Source organism: Pan troglodytes, chromosome 8, assembly GCF_028858775.2.
Source record: "Pan troglodytes isolate AG18354 chromosome 8, NHGRI_mPanTro3-v2.0_pri, whole genome shotgun sequence".
Lineage (NCBI taxonomy): Eukaryota > Metazoa > Chordata > Mammalia > Primates > Hominidae > Pan > Pan troglodytes.
The window spans coordinates 83748340-83771541 of NC_072406.2; the positions used below are offsets into that span (position 1 = coordinate 83748340).

At 52.6% G+C, this 23202-nt stretch overlaps 1 protein-coding gene across 2 annotated transcripts in view; it reads left to right on the plus strand.

The window, feature by feature from the left end:
* CDH23 (cadherin related 23) overlaps positions 1 to 23202 on the plus strand; it is a 419047-nt gene that overhangs the window by 134385 nt on the left and 261460 nt on the right. The window lies entirely within an intron of this gene.

Here is a 23202-nt window from a genome sequence, read left to right on the forward strand (position 1 = left end):
ATCGGTGTCCCCTCATTCCCTGCATAAGGTCATAAGCCCAGCATCACCTCTTCATGATTCTGAACCTCCATTGACACCCACATGTCTCTAAAAATATTGTATTTTCCAATTCTCAGATGCCCATTTGCCCCTTATTTTAAAATATATGCAGTTGAAATGTGTGTTAGTCGCCCACAGCCTTTGCCTGCACAAGTAGTAGCTGCACTCACCCCATTAGAGTGACTGCTCTGTGCTCATTAGCCTTGGGAAAGTGGGCATGGCTTACCCTTCCCAGCCCTAGGGTAGGGATGGGGAGCCAGGCTGGGTAGGGAGGGGGAGCTGAGGTAGCGGCTGAGGACCAGAGAGCCTCCATGGCCCATCGCTACCCTTGTCTTCCTAGCCATAGACAACACCCATATTTGGCACTTCCTGTGCAGGCAGGAAGTGGTGACATTTTTGACTCCTACACATAGATTGGTTCTGTGTCACCGTGGTGCCTCAGGGTCAGCTTTGAACCAAGATCTTCTTTATACCTTTGGTCTCTGAATGTGTGATTCAGAGCCAAAGAGGGGAACAACAGTGTCAGTGATTCCATTCTGCTCACAAATTTGATTTTCTAAGGAGTTGAAGAGTTTGGGGCTGGACTAAACGTTTCTCAGTCTTGTTCAAAAGACCCTTAGTCCCCAGGGAAACTACCAGCCAGCTCCTCCCAAAAATGGGGAGTCCTTCAGAGAGACCCCAGAGCAAAAGGTAGGAAAAGCTGTTTGGGAGCCAGGAAGGAGGGGCTGAGACTCCTCCAGGGGCCTAAGATGGGGAAGTGAGTTAGCTTGAGGCATCAGGACCTTTGCAGGAAGCCCAGTCAGCCTTCTCCTTCCCCCACAACAGCCATTCCCAGAAGCCCTTGGGCAAGGAGCCTCTAATTGATGAACTTGTTCCTCTGTAGCTGTCACACATCTTCAGTTCATTACAGCCCCATCTGCCTCTCACAGAGACTGCTCTCCACCAGCCTCCTGGCTGCGTCTAAGGGAGAGAGCGCCTGCAACCGAGCAGCTGGGCTCCGAGGCCCCGATTACCTTGGAGAGTCCAATCAGGGTAATGGCAGGCCCTTCTTTAGGAGCACTGAGCGTCAGGGGTGGAGGGGAGCTGGTGGAACTTGGAGAGGTGAGTTAACCCTTAGCCTTCCAGATCCAGAGGCTCGGGATCTGTGCCAGCCAGGCACACCCCACGGCAGAAGCCCTCCCAGAGGGGCCCTCTCTGAGGTCCACTTTTAACTCCCTCTGGGGCTGGATGGAGACTCAGGCAACCTGACCTTTTGAGTCCCCAGCCCTGAGCTTTCCTTATACTAAGGCCTTCTGATGAGTAGGATTAAGTTTGATGTTGGCAAGTTTTTTTCTCTTTTTTTTTTTTTTTTTTGAGATGGAGTATCACTCTGTCATCCAGGCTGGAGTGCAGTGGCACACTCTCAGCTCACTGCAACCTCTACCTCCTAGGTTCGAGCGATTCTCCTGCATCAGCCTCCCAAGTAAGTGGGATTACAGGCATCCACCACCATGCCTGGCTAATTTTTTGTATTTTTTAATAGAGACGGGGTTTCACCATGTGGGCCAGGCTGGTCTGGAACTCCTGACCTCAAGTGATCCACTCGCCTTGCCCTCTCAAAGTGCTGGGATTACAGGTGTGAGCCACTGCGCCCAGCCGAGTATTTTTAATTGTCTGTGTGTGCCCAGCGCTGTATCTGGCACTGTGGGTGTGACACTCTCCCTGGGTTCTGGCCTTTCCTGGGTGGGACTACGTCTTTGTAGACCATGGATTGCTGGCACTGCCTGCCCCGAAGGCGGCTTGGAGAAGCGGCGTGGTGAGCTCCGGAATCACAAGACCCCTTGATTCTCATCCTGTTTCTGCCATCAGTCAGTTGACTTTGAGTGTCACTTATTATCTGGACCTTGGCTTCCTTGTCTGCATAATGAGGACAGGAATACCTCCCTGCCACCTCACAGGGTTAGGCCATGCCATGCTGTATTTAGCCTTTGATTTTATGGGTAACAAATTCAACAAATACTCAAATACTCATTGGCTTCTCGGATATGGAAGACACACAAATGAAACACCGCCCTGCCCCGCAGAAGCCTGTGGTCTAATGAGGGAGACAAGTAGAAACCCACACAATTGTGACCCTAGGCTGGCTGGACACCACACACACACACACACACACACACACACACACACACACACACCGGCTGGGGCTGCAGAGGCCAGAAGGCACTTAGTTGGGGCAGCCTGTTAAAAGCGTAGGTGATTAGAGCTATGTGACACAGGACGCAGCACATCCCAGTCAGTGGTTTGGATTTTCTCCTCTTTGGCACTGGAGAGGTTGGAGGGCTTTGGGGTCAGGGAACGATGCAGTTGTAGCTCTGCTTTTGGGAGGGGTCTCTGGTGGCTGCAGAGACAGTAGATGGGGTGGCAGAGCAAGACGTGCAAATAAATATTCTCTCCCCCAGCCCGCTCTCATTACCAGCTGTCTAAATCTATAACTCTGTTCTAGGAAAGAGATCTCATCCCACTTCCCATTTCCCGGCATTATTTTTTCCTGAGGTTTCAGAAAGCAGCACCTTTGAAGCTCCCACTGTCCCCTCCTCATTCCCGGCCAGGGTCTGAATTTTAACCGTCCTATTTTCTTTACCGATTTTATGATAAACAGCCCAGTGTTTTCCCACACATTTCCTAAGTGTGTCAGGCTGTCCCTCAGGGCACTGCTGCATCCCTTTGCACCGAGATGCCCAATCTTGTCCCCACCTTGGATGCATGATTGTCCCCAGATCCCACTGGTTCCTTCCAAGTGGCCAGCATATTTCCAGCCCACCCCCGATCCATAAACTTTGGAGGCAAGTGTCCATCATCTCGGGCTGAATCTGGGTCAGGCTGGCTCATAAACTAGCCCACGGAACAGGCCCCTCAACTCCACCACAGAGCACCTGTCCTGATTTTTCACAGTTTTCTTGCCACTCTCATGTCTGGGGGTGTTGGCTGCCCCTAGCAACCACCACAGCGCTATCACTGCGGAGAAAAACTTCCCATCGCTGCGGAATCCCCGCAGCCCCATCCTTGCTGCTCCCCTCACTCAAGTCGGTCTTTTGCTACTGATACAGAAATGAAATAATTCTACTTAAAACTCTCTGACCCCTACACTTTCTTGAAATACCTTTCATTCCTAAAGTTCAGAAGAATCCTGCCAGCTTGACAAGCAGACCCATCTGCATTTTCCAGCCCAGTTCTGCCACCACCCCCTGTGTCAGAACCAACAGTTAAACTCATGTGATAGTCAGAGCCACTTCCCTGAAATGTTCGACCCCGTGACATTTTAAGGTTCTTTCCTTTGCCCTGACTTCTGCTGTCCAGTGGCTCTGTTCTGAGAATGGCAGTTGCTGCCTGTGCTGGAAGATATGACAGGTTTGGACATTGGCACAGCCCCAAAGTATTGCTCCAAACCAAGAAGCAAGGCTTGTGGGGATCTGTGGGATTCATTCTTGCTCTAAACTCCAGGGTCCTGGAGGCCCCACCTGGCTTGGACAGGCTGAGGGAAGAGGTCCTTCCAGCTGAGGAAGCCGGTCATTCCTGGCCTGATGCCTGAAGAGCCCCCGTCTTCCCCTCCCCGTGTGGGCTGTCAGGAGAGGGCCCCTGGGGGCTGGGCTCACTTTGCCTGTGCCCTCCGTGGCTCTTCAGGGAAGCATGGCTGACTGCCTGCTCCATGCCCAGTCTTTTCCATCCAGACTGCTCATTGCACTTTTTATGGCTTGGAGCTGGTGGTTTATGGAGCAGGAGAAAGACAGCAGTAGGACTGAAGGAAGGGCAGACTGGTTGGGGGCGGGTGGATGGTGCTTGTAACCTCTGGGTAAGCCCAAAGACACTGTGTAAATTATAGCCTGTGTCTTGCTCCGGGCCCACTTTGCATTCCTGATCAGGTCTCCATGTTCTACCGGGAGGAGGGTGAGCTCTGATTCCCTCGCACAGGGCGCGGCCCCTCCTGCCTTTCCCAGCCTGTTCCGGTGGTGAGGAGTCTTCGGAACCATGAACACCACGAGTCAGCACCTCCTGCATGAGCCTGACTTCCAGGCCTAGTGGGCTTTGTGGCACCATAGAAGGTTTCGCTCCACATCCTGGAAAACACCAAGGAAAATGCCTCATGGTGAGGCCACTCAGGGGGTCTGAAGAAGTGGGAAGAAAGCTTCATCCATAGACAGACACCCTCGCGTGGGCTTTCACCATGTGGACCTCTGTGGGATAGGACTTGACCTGTGTTCTGCCTGGTAGCCAGTTCTGAGTGTTCCCCAGGCCAGCGGCAACTGTCCCTGGCTGGCTAGCTGGAGGAGATGGACCCTGATGTGAGCCCCAGGGCAGGGACTTGGTTTATCTGCCAGGGCACAGCTGAAGCCCACCCTGTCCCATGTGCCCTGAGGACATGAGGGTTTGAGCCAGGCAAGTGGCATTATATTTTCACTGTGCTCCCGCCCAGATGTGCTGCATAGGCAGCTCTCTCCACACGGTGTTGAGTTGGGACACAGGGAAAGTGCCCATTACCAAAACAGACAATATCAGGCCAAGACAGACAGTCAGGGAAATGGCCAAGGAAAGGACACACGCTCTCGGCAGAAGTCCTCGATCTCCAGGCCTCGGGGCTGGTTGCCCGAGATCTGCATGGGCTGGGGGTCAGAAGGCAAGCAGAAGGTGCACACGCCTTGCTGTGGCATGGCCCCTGCCCTCAGGAAGCCTGCGCTCGCATCGTGGGAAAGGGAACCAAACATAGAAGTGAGCATGGTGTCATGGGGACAAGGAGGCACAGGGAGGGTTACTCCATGGAGAGCAGGCTGTAGGTGCTGACAGGCCTCTGTGGAAGGAGGGCTCGAGGCACCCTGAACGGTATGGCTTGATGGAGGCCAAGGCAATGAAGGGGACACATTTAGGGAGTGGACAGAGGAGCAGAAGGAGGAATGAGTTTGGTCTGACTGGGGCTAGTGAGGAAGAGGCTGGTTCAATGGAGCCAGAGAAGGCCCTGGGCAAGAGGGAGGGGTGGGCTGCGAACAGTGGAAGGAATAGGCTGTGAGGGCTTTGGAAGGCAGGTTTGCTTTTGATGTAATGAAAATAGTGAGTCACTGAAGGTTTTAGAGTGACGGCATGACACAAATGAGAGTAGGCTGGGAGGAGGACGATCAGGAAAACAGGAAATGAGTGGACAAGGCTGCTGGGATTTGGGTTGTAGATTGAATTTGGAATGGGGCTGGAGACTCACTTTTGGGTGGGGCAGGGTTGAAGACAGTGGACAATGGAAATCCATTGCTGATATTCAACCCATAGTCCCCTGTCCCATCCAGACCCAAACGGGTCAGTAGGGTAAGCTGGATATGTGATGTGATGGGGAAAGGTCTTCAGGAGAGGGTCACAATGAAGAGAAGGGGCCAGGATCCCAAGTGGAGGAGGTGGTGGAAGGGACCCATCAGGGTGCAGTGGGGTCTCTGGGGGCCAGGAGACCGTGGAATACAAAGGTGCAAGTACCTGAGCTGTGCTCCTCTTGCCATGGGAGACCTCTGCTGTCCTGCGAGCCTTGAGGACAGTCTGGCCTATAAAACTGGAATGAGAGGCAGAACCATTTGGATATTTGATTGCGAGGCTGCTCTGAAAGGCTCCATATTGCCTTCGCCACCGTGCACTGGACAGGACTGCCACAGGAGCTGGCGCTGACCCTCCAACTGCTCCCCCCAGCTCCATCTCCATTTTCCCAACCTTCATGGGCCCATGGCTGAGGGCCTGGGGGTGAGAGCAAGAGGCAAGTGCCCACCCTTTGGGGCTGGCAACCCCTACTCCCCAAGCAGAAGAGCAGCTTGGTTCCCTAATTGAATAATATGTGGAAATAATGGGATTTCTCCTAGAATCATCGGTTATGTTTCGGAGCCAAATCATAACGAGAAAGTCATTAGTGGTAATAAACACAGCGGAGAGCCCGGGACATGATCCGTCAGGGATCTGACACGGTGGGGAGGGGTAGTCATCCCATTTGCATTTTCGTTTGCTAGCAGAATGTCACTAGCACTCCTGCCCCCCTCAAAAAAGTCAAGACACTAGAAAACACATTCATATAAGACATTTTTCTTGGTATCACTGATGCTGAGGACAGTGCAGCCAGGAGTAGCTTGGCCTCTCAAGTGGCCTTAAAAACTGGGTGTTTTTAAGGGAATATAAAGAGCCTTTCTCATTTTGATGTCCAAGGAGCCCAGTGATGAAGGAACAGTGTGTGGACCTCAGGCTTTTGGTTTCTCCTCCTGCCTGTCCCATCAGTCCATCCCAAAAAAACCCCAGCTGAAGGCATCTCAGCCATTTATCTGGCTTTATCCTAGGCCCCAAATCGACAGTGACAGTGGCCCTTGAAGGAGCCCTGAGTTTGGGCCCACGCTGTGTTAACTGAGTCAAACATCACTTCGTTTCCCTCTCCTGACTGTTTTTGCGATGATGGTGTTATTATCGTCTTATTTCACAAACAAAGAGACTGAGGCCAAGAACTGAAGCCGACTCCTCCCATTCACTCGGCTGGTATAGAGCAGAGCTGGGATTCAAGCCTATGGCTCTCCCACTCCCTCAGTAGGGAGCCCTGCACAGAGTAAAGCTGTCGGTTTCCCTCTAAGCCTCAGCAGCCAGCACTGTCCACATCACTGAGTCCATTTTACAGATGGGAGTCACTGAGATCCAAAGTCAGGCCAATATGTACAGCAAGGCCAGGAAAAAGATACGCAGGTCTGCATTGCTCCTGGCCCTACCCGCCCCCACCAGGTCTCCATGGTCACGTTGCTCAGGAAGAACAACTACGAAAGTGATCAATGAGTTAATTTCCGATACACTAGGGGTTGACGAAAGCTGAGAACTTCTCACAGCCTCCAGCATGTGTTAATAACTCGCCACCAGGTCCCCCAGTGAGGGAAAATATGTCAGCCTGGTGCCTGGCAGTTTCTTGGCTTATTGCATGGCCACCATCAACCTCCCAGATTCCAGAGGATCAACTATCAGAATTGGAAGGGACCTTCCAGCCTGTCTGGCCTCACTCGACGTTTGGGAAAACTGAGGCCCAGACGAGTGAAATGACTTGTTCTAGGGCCCGTGATTGCTGGAGCCATTGGCCCGCCCCAGCCAAAAGCCATTTCTCTTCCTGCTTCCCTGTCATGTCCAACATATTTTTTTTCTGTTTCTCAGATTAATCTGATTTTAGCAAAATGGTACAAGGCAAGTGCATCAAGACTGTCTGATGCTGAGGCGAATATACTCCAGCAAATGACAGGCAGCTAGAACAACTGCCTTGTCCATGGATACGGCGTGGAACAAACTCGCAGGAGTTTGCAGTCATTCATAACTGTATTTTCTTTTCTGTGAATGAGTGCATCTGGGTTCTGAAAGTATACCAGGTGCTTTTGCCTGCCCTACTCTACTAAATCCTCACCTGTGGCCAGTGTGGGAGTTCTTACCGCTCAGTATAGATGAGGAAACCAAGGCTGGAGGCAGTGTTTTGCCAAGTTCTCATGGTTGGTAAAGGGACAGAATAAGAAATCAGGAGATATGTGTAGGGACGAGAGAACAAAAGCCTGAAGCCCTGAAACTGCTCTCCTCACTTGATTTTGACCCTGGGAACATGGCTCAGCCTGTATCCAGGGAACCTGGGGAGTTTCCGGTGCCTTGGTCCTTCCAGTCCAGACATGAGTCCTCCTCACGCTGTGGCTCTGCCTAGGGAACTACCACTCCCTAGTTCTCTCCCCACTGGTGGGACAGGTGTGTGACAGTGTCCTCCAGAGGGCAGACACCTGGACCCATCCACGCCGTAGCCCCTTTGCCCTTCCCCTGGGAACCCCAGCCAGGAACCCAGAGTGAGCACCCTGGCTTATGGTGCAGCCCCAGCCTAGGACCCTCATGCCTGTCCAGACCAGTCCCAGCCCTCCTGGTCCCAGCCCACCTATAGCCTGGCACTCCAGGGCTCCCTCCTGGCTCCTTCCAGCAGGAGACCAAGTCTTCGGAATAAAAATCAGAGGTGTCAGCTTAGTGTGCAGGGCCAGGGGAAGACCACTTGCTTTTCTCTCTCTCTTTCTCTCTCTCTCTCTGGTCTTTCTTTCTCTGCTTGTGGCTTTGTTTGTTAGACGCATGTCAAGCCTGATGAACTAAATGATGCAAAACTAGAGATATAACAGCTCCTTTTATCTCCCATTTCAAAACCCAATTTGTTCCTGCTGTCTCCTGAGGGCTGCATTGCAAACCCAGCCTCTCTCCTCCTTGGAGAACTATGCATATTCAAGCCCTCTCCCTCTCCTGCCTTCCCACTCCACTCTACTTCTTTGCTCCCTTCTCTCTCTTTCCTCTCTCCCTTCTCTCCATACCTGTTTCTCTTAGACTCTCTACCTTCTTTCTTTCCCATCTTCTCCCATTTACCCCTTTCTCTGACTCTCTTGACCTCTCTCTGTCTCCCTGTTTCTTCTCTTTCTCCCTCTCCTGCTTGCTCCCCACCCATCTTCCCCTTTCCCTCTCCTTGAAGACAGGCTGCATGTGTTTGCCTTTGTCTTGTTAAATGGTGGAAGAGCAAGGGCGCTCACTGGTACAGCACCTGGCAGGGAGCAAGTTGGCTTCAGAACGCTTTATTTGCTGCCTGGACCCTGGTGGGGAGCCAGGGACCTCCCTTTTAACAGGACCCCGCTAGCGTGCTGGTGGGGGCAGTCCTGGGTGGACCATGACTTTCTGCTCACTAAGGATGTGGGGCATAGGCCATCTCAGATGTTAAGCCGTCAGGCAGTATGATCTTCCTCCGGGGTAGGGGGATGGAGCTGGAGGGGGCTGAGGCTCACGTGCAGACCAGAGTGCACAATCCTCCTGGGTCTGCACTAGGGAACCCACCCTCTTATCAGCCCAGACCCTGGACCAGAAAGCAGCTCATTCTCCTCTGCCTTTCCCCCTCTCACTAGGCAATTTCAGCTTGACTGGGTTATTCAGTGCATGGTGCTAAGGCTCCTGCAGGCATGCCTGTATGGGCCAGTTACTAGACTGTGGTCAAGGAATGTCTCACCCGCCCCAGCCTTCCCAGACTCACAACTGCTGGCCCTTGGAGTTTGATAGAATCGTGGGGTCTGTGACGTTGCTGCCTGCACAAACCACACGTGCTGTTGGTGATGACTTAGCTGGTCTCACTACCCCAGGAAGACCCCCTGCTTATTCCCCCCATTTCACTTCTTCCCTGCTCTTTTGGACAGAGAAAGGAAAAGAAGGCTCTGAGATGGGGCTAGAGAAGGTCAGCTCAGGAAGGAGTCTCCACCTACCGTCTCTCAGTTGTGCCGACCAGGGCCCCAGCTGAGAAATTCCCCAGCAGCCCAGCTCTGTGCAAATCCCAAGTGCCCAGGTGACTTCCTGTCCCTTGGGTCTTGTTGGACTGGAGATGGCAGGCCCTGATGGGAGGGCTTATCCAGCATGACATAGCCCATCAGGCTGGAGCTAAGACCAGGACAAGGTCTTCTGCTTGCTGTCCCTGGGCCAGCTGCACACTTTGGGTGAATGGGTCTCTCTCATGTTCCCCAGTTTCCACCCCAAAGTCTGGTTCTTGGAACCCAGGTTCCTCCCACGCAGGCCCTACCCAATTCCATCCCTCTGGTGGTCAGGAGGTAAATAAGGAGAGGGCCCCAGATCTCCTGCAAGCCCAGCGTCCCTTGCACACGCTACCAGAGCCCTGCTCCTGAGCGCACAATTCTCATGCAGCTGATGGCCCCCCTGGAAATAGACAGTCATCAGGCTCTTATGGATCTTTCAAACCCCCTTCTCTCCCTAATAATCCCTCCTCTGGGGCAGTATTGATTCCCAGCCGCTGGCCGCCTCTTGGTATGCCAAGGCCCAGTTTGGGGTGGATAAATAGCTGTGCTGTCATTTTCACGCAGCAATTACCCGCTCTGATTCCTCTCCTCCTGGCCCCCGCAACAGCCACACGGTCACCTGCCTATTGACAACACACTCAAGCCTCAGCCAGCCTGGCAGGGAACCTATGGACCTGTGAGCCACAGCAAAGTTAGTAGGAACAGAGACTTTGGAAAGGCAAGTCTGGGGCCCTGGCCCTGGGCTAGAGGGTGGGTCCCAGAGCTGCAGGCTGCTAGGAGGAAACTTCTTCACTCTGGACATTGAGGAGCACTGTGGAGAGTGTGCGTGCTATCATTTGATGGGATTCACCTGTGCATGTGTGGCTAGAGAGCTTCCGGCAGGAGTTTCTGCACCCAGCTCCCTCCTTGGGTTTTCCCACTCCTGGCTGCTCTGGGGGTTTGGAGGCCAGGCTTAGTTCAGTCTTACATCAGAGGTCAGCAAAGATTTTCTATAAAGGGCCAGAGAGTAAATGTTCAAGGCTTTGCAGGCCATATGGACTCTGTTGCAACCACTCACCTTTCTTGTGATACAAAAGCAGCCACAGATAGCATATAAAAGACTGAGGACAACGTGTTCCAATACAAGTTTATAGATGCTGAGATTTGAATTTTATATAACTTTTACACATCACAAAATATTATTCTTCTTTTGATTTTTTTGCTAAGCACTTAAAAATGTAAAAATCATTCTTTGCTGGTGGTTTCAACAAAGACAGGAAGTGGGCCAGATTTGGCCCACAGACCATAGTTTGCTGACCCCTGATTTATATCTACAAAAGATGGTAAGGACTTTTTTCCTCTCCTCATTTTCCAGATAAGGAAACCGAGGCTCTGAGAGGCAGTGGCTTGGTCCCATGCAGGAGGAAGGCGCCTTCTATCTAGGGATCGCTCAGTGTGTGAAGACCCTCTCAGGATCTTCCATGTAGTTGACTTGGAGATAGAAAGGTGGCGTAGCTTAGTAATTAACAGCCAGGTATCTGGGCATCACAGCCTGGGGTTGGCTCTGCTCGCTCCATGTGACCTTGGGCAAGTTACTTCTTTTCTCCAGAGCCTCCTTTTCCTCATATGGAGAATGAGGGAGAGTGGGATAGAGGACAAAAGAATCCCTAAGGATCGTCCAGCTGGGAGAATATTGATTAATCTGTGACTCTGTGATTTGCAGCCCTCAATCCTCTGTCTTTAGGGTCTTGCTGTGCTTAAGGATTCTTGGTCACAAGGCTGCCACCTCCGATGGCAGGACTCAGGGCCTGGCCTCCCTGCCTGCCCAACAGATGTCAGTTCTCCAGGGCCCCCTCTGCCCACAAGTCTTTGCCCTGAACAGCCTCTCTCTGGGCTTTGCAGGGAGGCTGAGCTCAGCAGGCGCCCACCTAGGCAGGAGGCCGAGAAGATAAAGCCAGCCAAGACCTGGCTGCTGATACCTGGCGTGAAATTGAAAAGCACCAGACTCCTGCCTCCACAGCCTGGTGCCCTGAGGGAGAGAAGGCTGGGAATGGTGAATGAAACTGACCCGCCCAGCCAGCAGGGCCAGGCTCCAGGCTGCCACACTTCAGCTCTCCCCACCCCTTCCCCTGGGGGAGGCACAGGCTGAGCGGGTTCTTCGAGGCTCTGAACAGCAAGCCCCTTTCCAGGGTGGCAGGGTGCAGGGGGCTTATGTGAGCCTAGGGGCTTTAGTGGGCCCCTGGTTTTGAAGTGGGGGACAATCATCAAAAAGGGGAATTGGATGGGAGTGCCCTTGCCTTGTGGAATTAGGCCTGTCCAAAGGCCAGCGTTGCAGTGCTCTAAGGTCATTGTAATGCAAGGCTAGCAAGTCCAGAACTTCTCAGAACAGCCCGAATGCACAGTCTTATGAGATGCTGTTCCTCCAGGGCCCCATTCAGCAGGTGTGGACACCAAGGCCCAGAGAGCTGAGCACCTGGCCCCACCCAGGAGTACAGGGAGTTGGGTGGGGACCCAAGTATCTGATTTCTGGAGCAGGGCTTTCACTTCTGCAGCCCAGTATGGTCCAGAACTTGTCACCCTCATCCTCAGGCCTGTTGCCCCCGAGGACCTCCATTATCCAGAGAGCACTGGAAGAAACCTTGCTGTAGTAGACCTGAGGATGGGGACAGCTCCCCTCTCTCCTTACCCTCACTGTCAAAGCACCCACAGATCAGATGTCTGATGGTAATGACCTCTCCAGGGTCTGGCCCACGGCATGTTTATTAGGGTCCATATGCAGCCGATGCTGTCCATGCCGGGTGAATACATGCCAAGTGATTTCCTGTTCACCCAGTTCCGCATAGATGATTCTGGTTATAACAGTGCAAGCTAAGAGGGAGGAAGTCAACCATTTTTTTTCCATCAGCAATCTGAATTTTACAAGTCCTCATGCTTCTCCTAGCCACTCTAGCAAGGGAAAAGGTTCTTTCCATTTGACAGATGGGAAACTGAGGCCCAGATGGGCACTGTGATTACCTTCAGGCTCTATAGAGTTCAGGGGCCAGGGTGGAGCTGAACCTCCCAGCACCCTCTTACCAGCCACCCCACCCCATGTGGGGATGTGGAGGATCCCAGGGCTGCTGGGACCTGTTGCTTCACAGTGACTTGGTTCTCCCAAAGCTGCTAAGTACTGTAGAGCAGAATGAAGTGCAGCAGATGGATCCTTGGGCCTCTTAGAGAGTGCCCCAATTTGTAAAACAAAGCTTGAGAAGGAGAAAAAAAAAGATGGAAAAAAGCAAATTGGAAGCAAGAGCAGGCTGTATTTTCCATCCCTTCAACCATCAGCTGCTTTAAAGGGCCAGCCTCGTCCTCGTGGGGCAGGATAGGATAAGGAGGCAGGCCTGAGCTTTTAATCAGAGTTATGTTAGATGAAGCTTTTATTATTCACCTGGCTTTATTATAGCTCTTTCCTGAGGTTAGAAGCTAATTTTCCTGGTTTTTACAGAACTCTGGTCTGCTTGGCTGCCACAGATGCAGGAGAGGTGGACGGGAGTAGCGGAAAAAAGGGAGGTGGGGGTAGAAATCAAATCAAATAAACTCTCCTCATCCAGTGGACCGAGAGAGTGGACGGAAAACAACTTTAATAACAGGGGAAGGTTCCAGAGGTGGAAGCAGGCTGGTGAAATCAGGCCTAATCAGCTCTAGCAGAAGGGGTTCCAATCACCCCCAGCCTCACCAGGGGGAGGGCAGAGTGGACGAAGCTGGCGATGGGAGTAGGCTGGGGGCTGGACAGTGGCAGGCAAGGCAATCAGAGCCCTGCCAGCAGAGCCTGCCCCACGCCCGCTCCCACCCTCTGCCTTGTGTTCCAGCCACAGGAGTGGGAATGCTGGCAGAGGGTTAACTGGTTAGTGACCGGGATGGAAAAGAGGAAGAGCATACCTACACCAGGCCCGGGGCCACAGGCACGTTGCCCTGGGACACGCTGCACACCCCAAATACCCCTCCCACAATCAGGCATGAAGTAGAAGCCACCAATGCCACAGACAAGACCCACGAGGCAAAGAACTTTGGCCACAGCTATCTGGGGGAAGAAGACAGTGCTCCGTTTTCTAACTCTCCCCACCTTCGAAGGGAGTCAGATCATTTTCAGCTGACTTCTCCGCCAGTCAGGAGCCCATCGAAGGAAGTTCCAATTTCTTGACAGTTAGAGAGTCATTTTATGGCTAGATTTAGAGGTTGGTGGTGGTCTGTGGCTGGGGTCTGGTGTCTGTGACTGGTGCAGTGTGTGCCCTGGGGTAACCCTGGGGACAGAGTCAGTCCCTGACCCCAACCCCTGGTGACAGTAGCAGGAGGGGAAAGCCACGTCCACCCTGTAAGTTACTGTCGAAGGAGGGATTCGCATCCACTAAACAGCCATTAGGCCAGAAGCACCAGATGCAATAGCTTGAAAGAGACAGCAGTGCTCACCCCAGCCTTTCCTGGGGGTTGATCATTTAATCTCTTTAGCTCCTGCTACAAGGGGGAAAGAAGACTGCAGAGAGGAGAGGTGATATTGAGACAGGCACCGTGCTCCCAGGCCATGGCAGGGGAGGGGGAGGACGGAGCAGCTGTCCCTGCCAGAGAGGTCAGTGGCCTTCGGAGAAACCCATTAGACCGTTCTCATCCACCATGCGTTTCATTAAAAGTGAGACGGTTTGCACCTTCCACTTTCTCGGGCTGTCTTCAGGTTGTCGTCATCAATGAGCCTGCCCTGTGTCCCCTGCAGGGGCTGATTTCTGTTTGCTCCATAAGGAGACCCGATGCTTACCCCCAAAGAGTCTTTTGCACTTTCAGTTAGTCTGATAAGCTTTAGATGCCACATACCATCTTCCTATTTGCTATCATTCATTTATTCATTCAAGAAACAGTTCTTCAGGGCCTACTGTGTGCTAAGCACTGTTCCCAGAGCTGGGGACGCAGCCAAACAAAACTGATGGAGTCCCTGCTGTTGGCACCTTTCATCTAGTGGGGGAGACAAGAGAACCAACGCATACATCTATGTCTGCTGGTGAGAAGGGCCACAAAGAAAAATAAAGCAGGCAAGTGGCTAGCGCAGGCTTTGTGGCCAGGGAGGGCCTCTCTGAGGACATGTGAGCAGAGACCTTGAGGGAGTGAAGCACGCATTATCTTAGGGGAGGTGACTCTCCAGGTAGAGGACAGAGTGATTGCAGAGGCCACCCCCACCCCCCAGGGAGTGACGGGCAATGCCAGGAGGACATCTGGGGTGGTATAGACACCCGAGGGAAGTACCAGGGCCAAACAGAAGTAAGACTGAAAGCAGAGGGTTTTGGAGTCTTGTGTAACCCGGCTGTCCAAGTTTGCCCATCCAAGGATTTCTGGTCTTGCAGCCTCATTTCCCCTCTGATCTGATGGCCACAGCATTCTCACACCCAGGACAGGGAAATCACTGTTTTCCAGCTCATATCCCCTCTCGGTGTCTTGTCTCAAAGCCCCTCCGCCTCTCCAGTGCTGGCCATGGTCTCCTTACCAATGCCCCTTCTCTATGTTTATTTCAGCAACTGTAACTCAGTCCAAAGCATCTTCCTCTCTACCTTTAGAGCTTGTGGAGACATTCGTAAAAGAAACAGAGGCATTTGCTCGTGCGGAAAAATGGATTTTGAGTGGCTGCTCTATACCAGGCAGAGCGATATGATGGTACCGGAGTTACTGTGGTGAGCAAGGCAGTTGTGGAGTTTTAATGCAACGCAAGCAATTTTAAGGTGGTGTAATAAATGCTGTGATGGAGGCAGTGCAGAATGTGGGCTCTGGGAGCCCACAGAAGGGGCACCCAACCCAGGTTCAGGGAATTAGGGAGGGCTTTCCAGAGGAGGTGATAAACAAGTTGGGACTGAAACATGCATAGGAGTTGGCCTGCGTGTCCACTGCGCCTAGAACACAGAACATGCCTGATATATAGTAGGTGCACGGTCATTATTAGTGGAATGAATGAATGGGGAAGAATGTTCCAGACAGACAGAACAGCATGAGCAAAGATCCACAGGTACCAGATTCAGGCAGTGGAGGAGCTGGGAACTAGGACACAGGTGCATCGCCCTTCCTGTCACACCTCCTGACATGGAGATGGGCACTCTGCCTTCACGGATGCCTTCAGACTCTCTAGGTGCCTGTCAGTGTGCCTCCACTTCCCAGCAGGGGCTAGGACACAGTGCTCGGTGAATATTTGTTGAATGAATGAGAGGGAGAGACTTCAGAGCTTGTATTTCCCAGCCATCTCATTAAATAGGCAGATGAGGGGCAGGTCAAGAGACGGGTGGCCAGGGTGTCATTCATTCAACAGTGATGTTTTTCAGTACCTGTTTAATACAGGGCACTGGGCCAGGCCCTGGGGACACAGTGGAGAGCAGACTTGGGCATGGACCCACCCCAAGGAGCTTACAGTCTAGTGGGGAGTCAGATGGTGACCAGAGAATCACCTAATGTCAGTGGGATTGGAGACCCAAGGAATAGCCAGGTAACTCTGAGCAAATACAGCCAAGGACCCGATCCAGACTGGGGGTCAGTGAAGCCTCTGGAGGAAACAGGCCTGGGTGAGATGTGAAGGCTGAATAGGCAAGAGTTGGGGGTGAAGATGAGGAAAGGATTCTAGCAGACGGATGGCACAGGCAGCGGCTGGAGGCAGCGCAACACCCAGTTCGTCTGAGGAAGTGCAAGGCCAGAGGGCTGGAGGGAGGCGAGGAGTCAGTGAAGCCGAGAAGGGCAACCAGGCAGGCCAGGCCGCGCAGGTGTGGAAGGGCTTCTGTGGTGTTTATCTGGAGGTCAGCAGGAAGCCACTGTGGAGTTACTGGAGGACTGGGATAGGGTTGTGGCGACACGCCCAGATATGTATTTCAGGGCATTCATAGCGCCACGGGGGAGTCCCCATTGCAGGGCCAGAGAGGCTGTGGAGCCCAGTGAGCCGGTCCCCGCAGGGGTGGTGGTGGGTGGGAGGGACAGGAGCAAACTGCTCCTGGAGGCAGAATTGCAAGGAAGAGTCTGGTTTCTGGCTCAGTGGTGGGTGCAGAGGGAATGTATTGACATTCATGGAGCCGGGGACACAGTTTCCAGAGTTTGTTCTTAGGCCTGCTGAATCTATGCCGTCTTTGAGACTCCTGCAGAGGCATCAAGTGGACGGTGGCTTGTTTGGGACCCAGAGAGGCCTCCATGGAGATGGGAGTGTCTCAACTGCTGTGGCCAGGGCTAAGCAGCCACTTGGCGTGCTTGACTCCAGCCGGGAACAGGAGCCGGAAGAGAGGCCCCGTGGGGTAGGGTCAGTCGGAGGCTGGCCGCTGCTCCTCCAGCCTGCCTGGAGCCTCTCAGCTGCGTGGTGACGGAATGCATTTCTCTGCACCGGAATAGATTTGGGCTCAGCAGTTGACTCTAAGTGCTTTTTGCCCTGACGTTCAGAAATGAGCACTGGGGCAGCGGGAGGGCTGGGATGGGGGAGGGAGCCCAGGGGACAGGGCCACAGCCTGCGGGGGCCTGCTGCGCGCCTGAGTAAATACGTGTTTGCCACATCACACGCTGTCATGCGGGGTGGAGACAGAGAGGGGAGAGTGTCTTTGTGTATGTGTGTGCGTGGTGGAGGGGGGTGATGGCATATGGACTTGAGCTCCTAATCCAGTGGCCTCAGAGTACAGGAATATCTTGAGGTCCAGGAGGGGTGCACAGAGCCTGACAGCTGCCTCCACCGAATACATCTTCTTTATCTTCATGTAGATCTTGGTCAGAGGCACCAGCTCTCCTCCAAGTGGAAGGGATTAGGAGACAGGAGAAGCAACATCAGAGGTGGGCTGGGAAGAGGTAATGTAGAGCCCCAACTTGGGGAACCAGGAGGAAAACACAGTCCCATGTGCATGTGCAGCCTCCCTGCAGGTCTCTGGGTGTGTGATGCCAAACCTTGCCAAGGGGGGCACTGTGTACACACAGAGACAGAGGGAAAAAGGAAGTAGTACAGTCCTCAGGGTAGTACTTAGTGGTTGTCATTTTATCTTTTAGGGGAACAACTTTGGTATAATAAAGACTTCATTTAAGATCAGTGTTGAGCTGCCTCCTTTATTAGACTGCAAAGCCTGTCCCCATGAAGAAGCCACTGGCTTTGCCATACTTAGGCAAAGCCTTCCAGAGAGTTCTTGAAAAACCAGCTCTGAGCCTGACTAGGCCTCTATCTTGGTTCAAGAGAAATGACTTCCTGCCTGCAATCACCATAACCGATAGCTCATGAGACAGAGACAGTAAATAATTGTTCCACAAGTTTCAAGAGCAAGCGTAATTAGTACAGTTAACAGTGTTAGGTGATTAATTGGTTCATTCAGCACCATTGTGAATGAGGCAGAGCGTAAGCAGGGGAGGGGCCAGAGCCCCCAGACACCCAAATGTGGATATGGCCCACTACTGATCAGCCAGGATCTGACCCCTGAAACAGCAGCCAACAGCTAAAAGGCATTCACCTCCAAGAGCTGGGGCTCCTTGGGCCAGAGCAGAGGGCAGGTCACTGGGCAGGGCCCACAGAGTTTGTCCCATTAGTGGACATTCAGGGCTGGAAAGAACTGGATTTGGCTTCCATATTGTTTCACCTGTTTGCCAAAGGTCAGAAAGCTGTTGTAAGTGAATGATAAGACTGACCGATTAGCCCATATAGGAGGGGAGGGGGCACGGATGCATAGAGTCCCAGCCTGTGGGGTTGGAGGGACTCCAGAGAGGGGTCATCTACTGGATCTCTTGACCACTGAGCTGAACTGCTCTGGGGCATCCCTGTCAGAGGAGACTGGGCTCTATTTTAAAGTCCTCCAGGGAAAGATGCTCTAAACAGGGGTAACAAGCAGCAATTCAAATCATGTGCCAACTCCAGGCCTTCGATGGAAGGCATATCAGCATGTTGGGTAGAGAATCCCGAGGCTCAGTCTGGGAAGAGCACTGTGCTTGACTGGCATTGCCTGCCCTGAGTGCAGAACAGAGGAGAGGCAGCCTGCGGGCCATTTTCAGATCAAAATCCACCTGGGTCACTCAGGCGGGTTTTACTCTTTTCTCCAAGGTAGTTTCTTGGGGCCTCACTTATTGCCCCAGAGAAGCAAAAACGGTCTTGACTGCAACTTCAAGGCACTAGAGGGTGTGAGAGATGATCAGGAAGGCAGCTGCAGACCCAGCTTGTGGGGCGGGGTCGGGGAGGTTCCTTTCTTGACCTTGTGGGACTACAAGGTCCCACAGACCTTGAAGCACAGAGCAGGGTGGAGAGTTGGGACCAGCCTGCTAGGTTCATCTAGCTATCCCTGCCTCCACCAGGATATTAACGGGCTTCCCGCAGATGGAAACTTCTCTTTGGAAACAGGGTATTGGGAGCTTTAGATTAAGGCAGAGCTGAGTCCCAAGCCTGGCCCCTCCTCTTAGGAGCTAGGAATAAGGCCTTGAGCTCTCTACACCTGTTTCTCCTCCTTTACAATGGGGATAAAGCCTCAGGGACTGTTGTGAGGGCTGAAGAGGAGAAAGTACGTAAAACTTCCAGTACAGCCTTGGTCATGGGACATATGAATTCTCCCACAGATGTTCTGAGGTTTGGGGTGACACATTAAGACCAGACTGACTATTCCAGTGACTTGGCAGGCTGAGGAGTTGGGGATCGCTTGAGGCCAAGAGTTTGAGACCAGCCTGGGCAACATATCAAGAGCCCATCTCTGTAAAATTAAAATAAACATAAATGAGCTAGATGTAGTAGTGTGCACCTGCAGTCCCAGCTACTTGGGAGACTGACACATGGGAGGATTACTTAAGCCCAGGAATTTCAGGCTGCAGTAAGCTGTGATCGTGCCACTGCACTTTACCCTGGGCAACAGAGTGAGACCCTGTCTCAAAAAAAAAAAAAAAAAGAAAGAAAGAAAGAAAAGGAAAAGAGAAAGAAAAAAGACAAGGCTGCCTGTGGGAAACGTGTTGAGAATGAACAGCTGCTTCAGGCCCAAGTCCACCCCAGGGCCCCAGTGCTGTTACTCTTTCCCCCACCGTCCCATCCTCAAGGCCACTGAGTGTACACCAGGCATGCTGGATTTGCAGGTGTGGGGGCAGCATCAATTATGCTGCTGACATGGGGCTTGCTAAGCCTGGGGGAAGCTCTGGGAAGAGAAAGAGGAGTGTCCTGGGGTGGGTGGAGGAGGGAAGGAAAAGCAGATGTAGAAAAGTCTGGAAGACGCTTCCCCTCCACCACCAGAGCCAGCCCCCACCGGCTGCCTCCCCTAGCCAAAAGACAAGGCTTCCTCGCAACAGAAAACATATACACATATTTGCAAGCTACAGTACAAACGAGCGGCAAACCTAATGATTCGTGATTATTATTTGAAGGGTCCCACTGTTACAGATTTATTTGTCATTTCTTGTAATAACACCGACAGTAATGAATTCATTTGTATTAATGTGAGTGTCACGAGGACTTCCGTCGAAATTCCGCATTAATTAATGTACCATTAAAACAAAGTGTCGCCCAATTAATATCAAACAGAGGTAAGGCTGCCAGGGTCCTCTTCATCTGGGTTTCATTTGTAATTCATGGTATTAGCATCCTGCTTAATGAACGTCATTTGCAATTCCTACCCCTGGTCTCTCCCACTTCCTGGGGGAAGGTCAGGGTGCCCTAGGAGCTGTTGGGCCCTTCACTGGGCACCCCCGGGGCCAGGAGGAGAAGGAGGGAGGGGTGGGACTCTGTTTCTAGGTAGAAATCGAGTCTCCGCATTCTTCATTCCAGAAGGGGCTTGGAAGGCCCTTGGAACTTCCTGATCGGTTGGTTATCCACTTCAGTTACCCAGAAGATACCTTCTTGAGATTCTGGTAGGGAAGAGAAGGCTAGTTTGTTTCTTGGTCAAGCCTGATCTTAACAGATGAGACCATGGCCATCCTAGGAAAGCCTTCCAGCAGGGAGCACCCAGGATTCTGGTTTCCCTCTTTTCTTAGTGTCAGCCTGGTGGTCTTCTCATGGTCTTTGTGTGACATGAGAAGACTATCAGACTGACCCCAAGGACCCTCAGGACCTCTAGCTGTCCCTGAAGCCAGCAGTGGAGCCCAGTGGGCCTTGGTCTCCGAGACACAATAGACCAAGGAATTGGACCCTCTGCCCTGTTCCTCCCACAACCCCTGCGGCAGGGCCCACCTCCCCCAGCAGGGACAGAGGCACCATCATCCAGCCTTTAGAGCTCTCAGGACCCCATCCTGGGACAGCTCCTGAAGACAACATAGCCGGGCACCCTCCCCTCTCAGGGAATGCTCCTCAGGTGAGTGGACCTCCTTGGGCTGTCCCCACCCAAGTATAAGAACCTGAGGCTGCCACTGGCAATAATGAAGTTTCCTGCAGTGATGGCTACTACCGCTATGACTGTGGGCCAGGCCTCAGGCTGTGTGTCTCAGAATCATTACTGCTAGGCCCACAGATGCAGGAGGAAGGTGTTATTGCCCCCATTTTACAGATGAGAAAACTGAGGCTCAGAGAGCTTCAGTACTTTTCACACAGAGCTGGAAGAGGGGAACAAGACAGGTGTCTGGGTTGTCACATTGATGTCTCTGTGTCCTCCCATCCTTTCCAGCTAGTGATCCACATGAGAGCTGGAGGGACAGGGCCACAGGGGGCCAGGCCTCTGGCGTCCTGGCTTATAGTGCCCTTGACTCTCAGAAAGTCCTTCTTTCACTGGTCGCCCACATGCAGGGACTGTGCCCTGCAGTCCTGGCACATGGCAGGTGCCCATAGCCAGCCGTGGGGCGTTTTAACCTGTGCTTCATCTGCATGAGAGTGTCATATATCTCACTGGAGAGTGAGGCTTGGAAAAAAAACAGGAAAGGGAGGGAGAAATGCTTTCATTGATTTTCGCTTCAGAACGTGCTGCCTTTCTATATTCCAAGGATAGTCCCAGAGCAAAGGGGCTGGCTTGGAACTAGAGTGCCTTGGATTTGAGGAAGGACTCACAACTGAGCAGGAAGGGAGTGCGGAGTGATGTGGTTCTGCCCCCTCATTGGATGGACAAGGACCGGAAAGCCAAAAAGCTTTGATTCTTGTCCAGAATCACACAGGGGACCCTGGTCCAGGGTCTTCTGTCCCCCATCCAGGGCTCTTTCTTCCACCCCATGCTGCTTCCCTCGAGGTTAAGAATGCTGTGTGTTTGGGAAGCCACCTTGCATCCATGTTTGGACAAGGTAGGGGACGTCAGGGAGTCAGCACTAACATGGGCACCTGCAGGCAGAACTCACTGCAGAAACCGTCTGTGTGACCACCATCCAGTCCCGCCACTCCCAGCTTCAGCTTTTTCGTCTGTAAGACAGGGTTCCTGGGCTGGGGCAGTGCTTCCCCACCTTGGCTGTACATGAGAACTTGATGGGAATTTAAAGATACAGAGTCAGGGACTGGGCGCCAGCCTGCTATTTTTTAAAAGCTCCCCAGGTGATTCTAATATGCAGCCAGGGGTGTGAACCATTGGAATAGACATTGGAATAGGATCATTCGGTCCTTCTTCACTGATTGAAGCTTAAGCCATTCCTCCAAGGTCCCCAGAGCCCAGTGACTCTGCAACTGCCCTCTCCCTGCCTGGGTCCAGCTCCCCGCAATCTCCCAAACCCCCCGGCCCTCACCACCCCTCAGCTCCTCTGCAGCCCCGTTCGAACCTTCCCCAGCTCTGTCTGCCCCTAAGCCCCAGGGCACCAAGTGACAGGTTCCACTTATCGCATCACACCGCCTGAAGGGCCGGCAGCAGTAGCCTCAGGATTGGAGAGGCAGAAACCACACCAGGCCTACCCCACCACACTCATACCTGCCCAGGCCTCTGCTGCCCCCTTCACCCACTCCTTCAGAATGTACACTCACCCAGGCTTGGGACAGAGGGACAGGGGTGGGAGGAGTCCGAGGGGCAGGGGAGGAGAGACAGCAGGAGAGCTGCGTTGCTGGAGCTGTCTTCTTATTCAGAATCCATTTGTTAGGCACCGCTTCCCATAGATGTAAGGCCCGCCCTGAGGAGATTTGCATATTCATTTTGTTTAACATGATTCATCATCATGCAAAGGAATGAATTTGGGGGCTGGGAGATGGAGCCCCATTTGTGAGCAATAGATCTGGGTACAAAGAGCTCAGGGCAGTGTTAGAGGCTTTTGCACACCCAGAGTGGTCCCCTTTGGGATGGAGGTGGGGGACATATGATCCCCAGAGGGTTCCCTGGGAGTTTTATCTCTGCTAAGGGCAAAGCAGGGACCTCAGCCTTTAGAACCTTCCCCTCCCCTTCCAGACCTTCCCACCATAAGTAACATCTGCAAAGCACTTTGCAGTTTACTGACCCTTGTCTATACACATTTCCACCTTAACCCTTACACAGCCCCGTGAGGTAATAGCATTATGACAGAGCCAAAGATTTACTGAGTACCTATTATGCACTAAACACTTTACACGCTTTGTCTCCCATAAGCCTCACTATATCTCCATGAGGCAGGTTTTCTTTTTTGTTTTGTCGAATTTTTGTTTTTCATTTTTTGAGACAGGGTCTCACTCTGTGGCCCCAGCTGGAGTGCAGCAGTGCAGTGACAGCTCACTGCAGCCTCAATGTCCTGGGCTCAAGCATTCTTCCCATCTTAGAGTCCCAAGTTGCTGGAACCACAGGTGCACACCACCACACTGGACTAATTTTTTTTTTTTTTTTTTTTGGTAGAGATGGTCTCACTATGTTGCCCAGGCTGGTCTCCAACTCCTGGGCTCTAGCAATCCTCCCACCTCAGCCTCCCAAAGTGCTAGTCTTTTTCTTATTTAAAAAAAATTCCAGGAGACTCCTTGCGTCTCTCAGTCACCACTTTTCAGAATCTACCAAGTCTCAAGGTTACTGTATGTCTCCAGCCCCTGCAG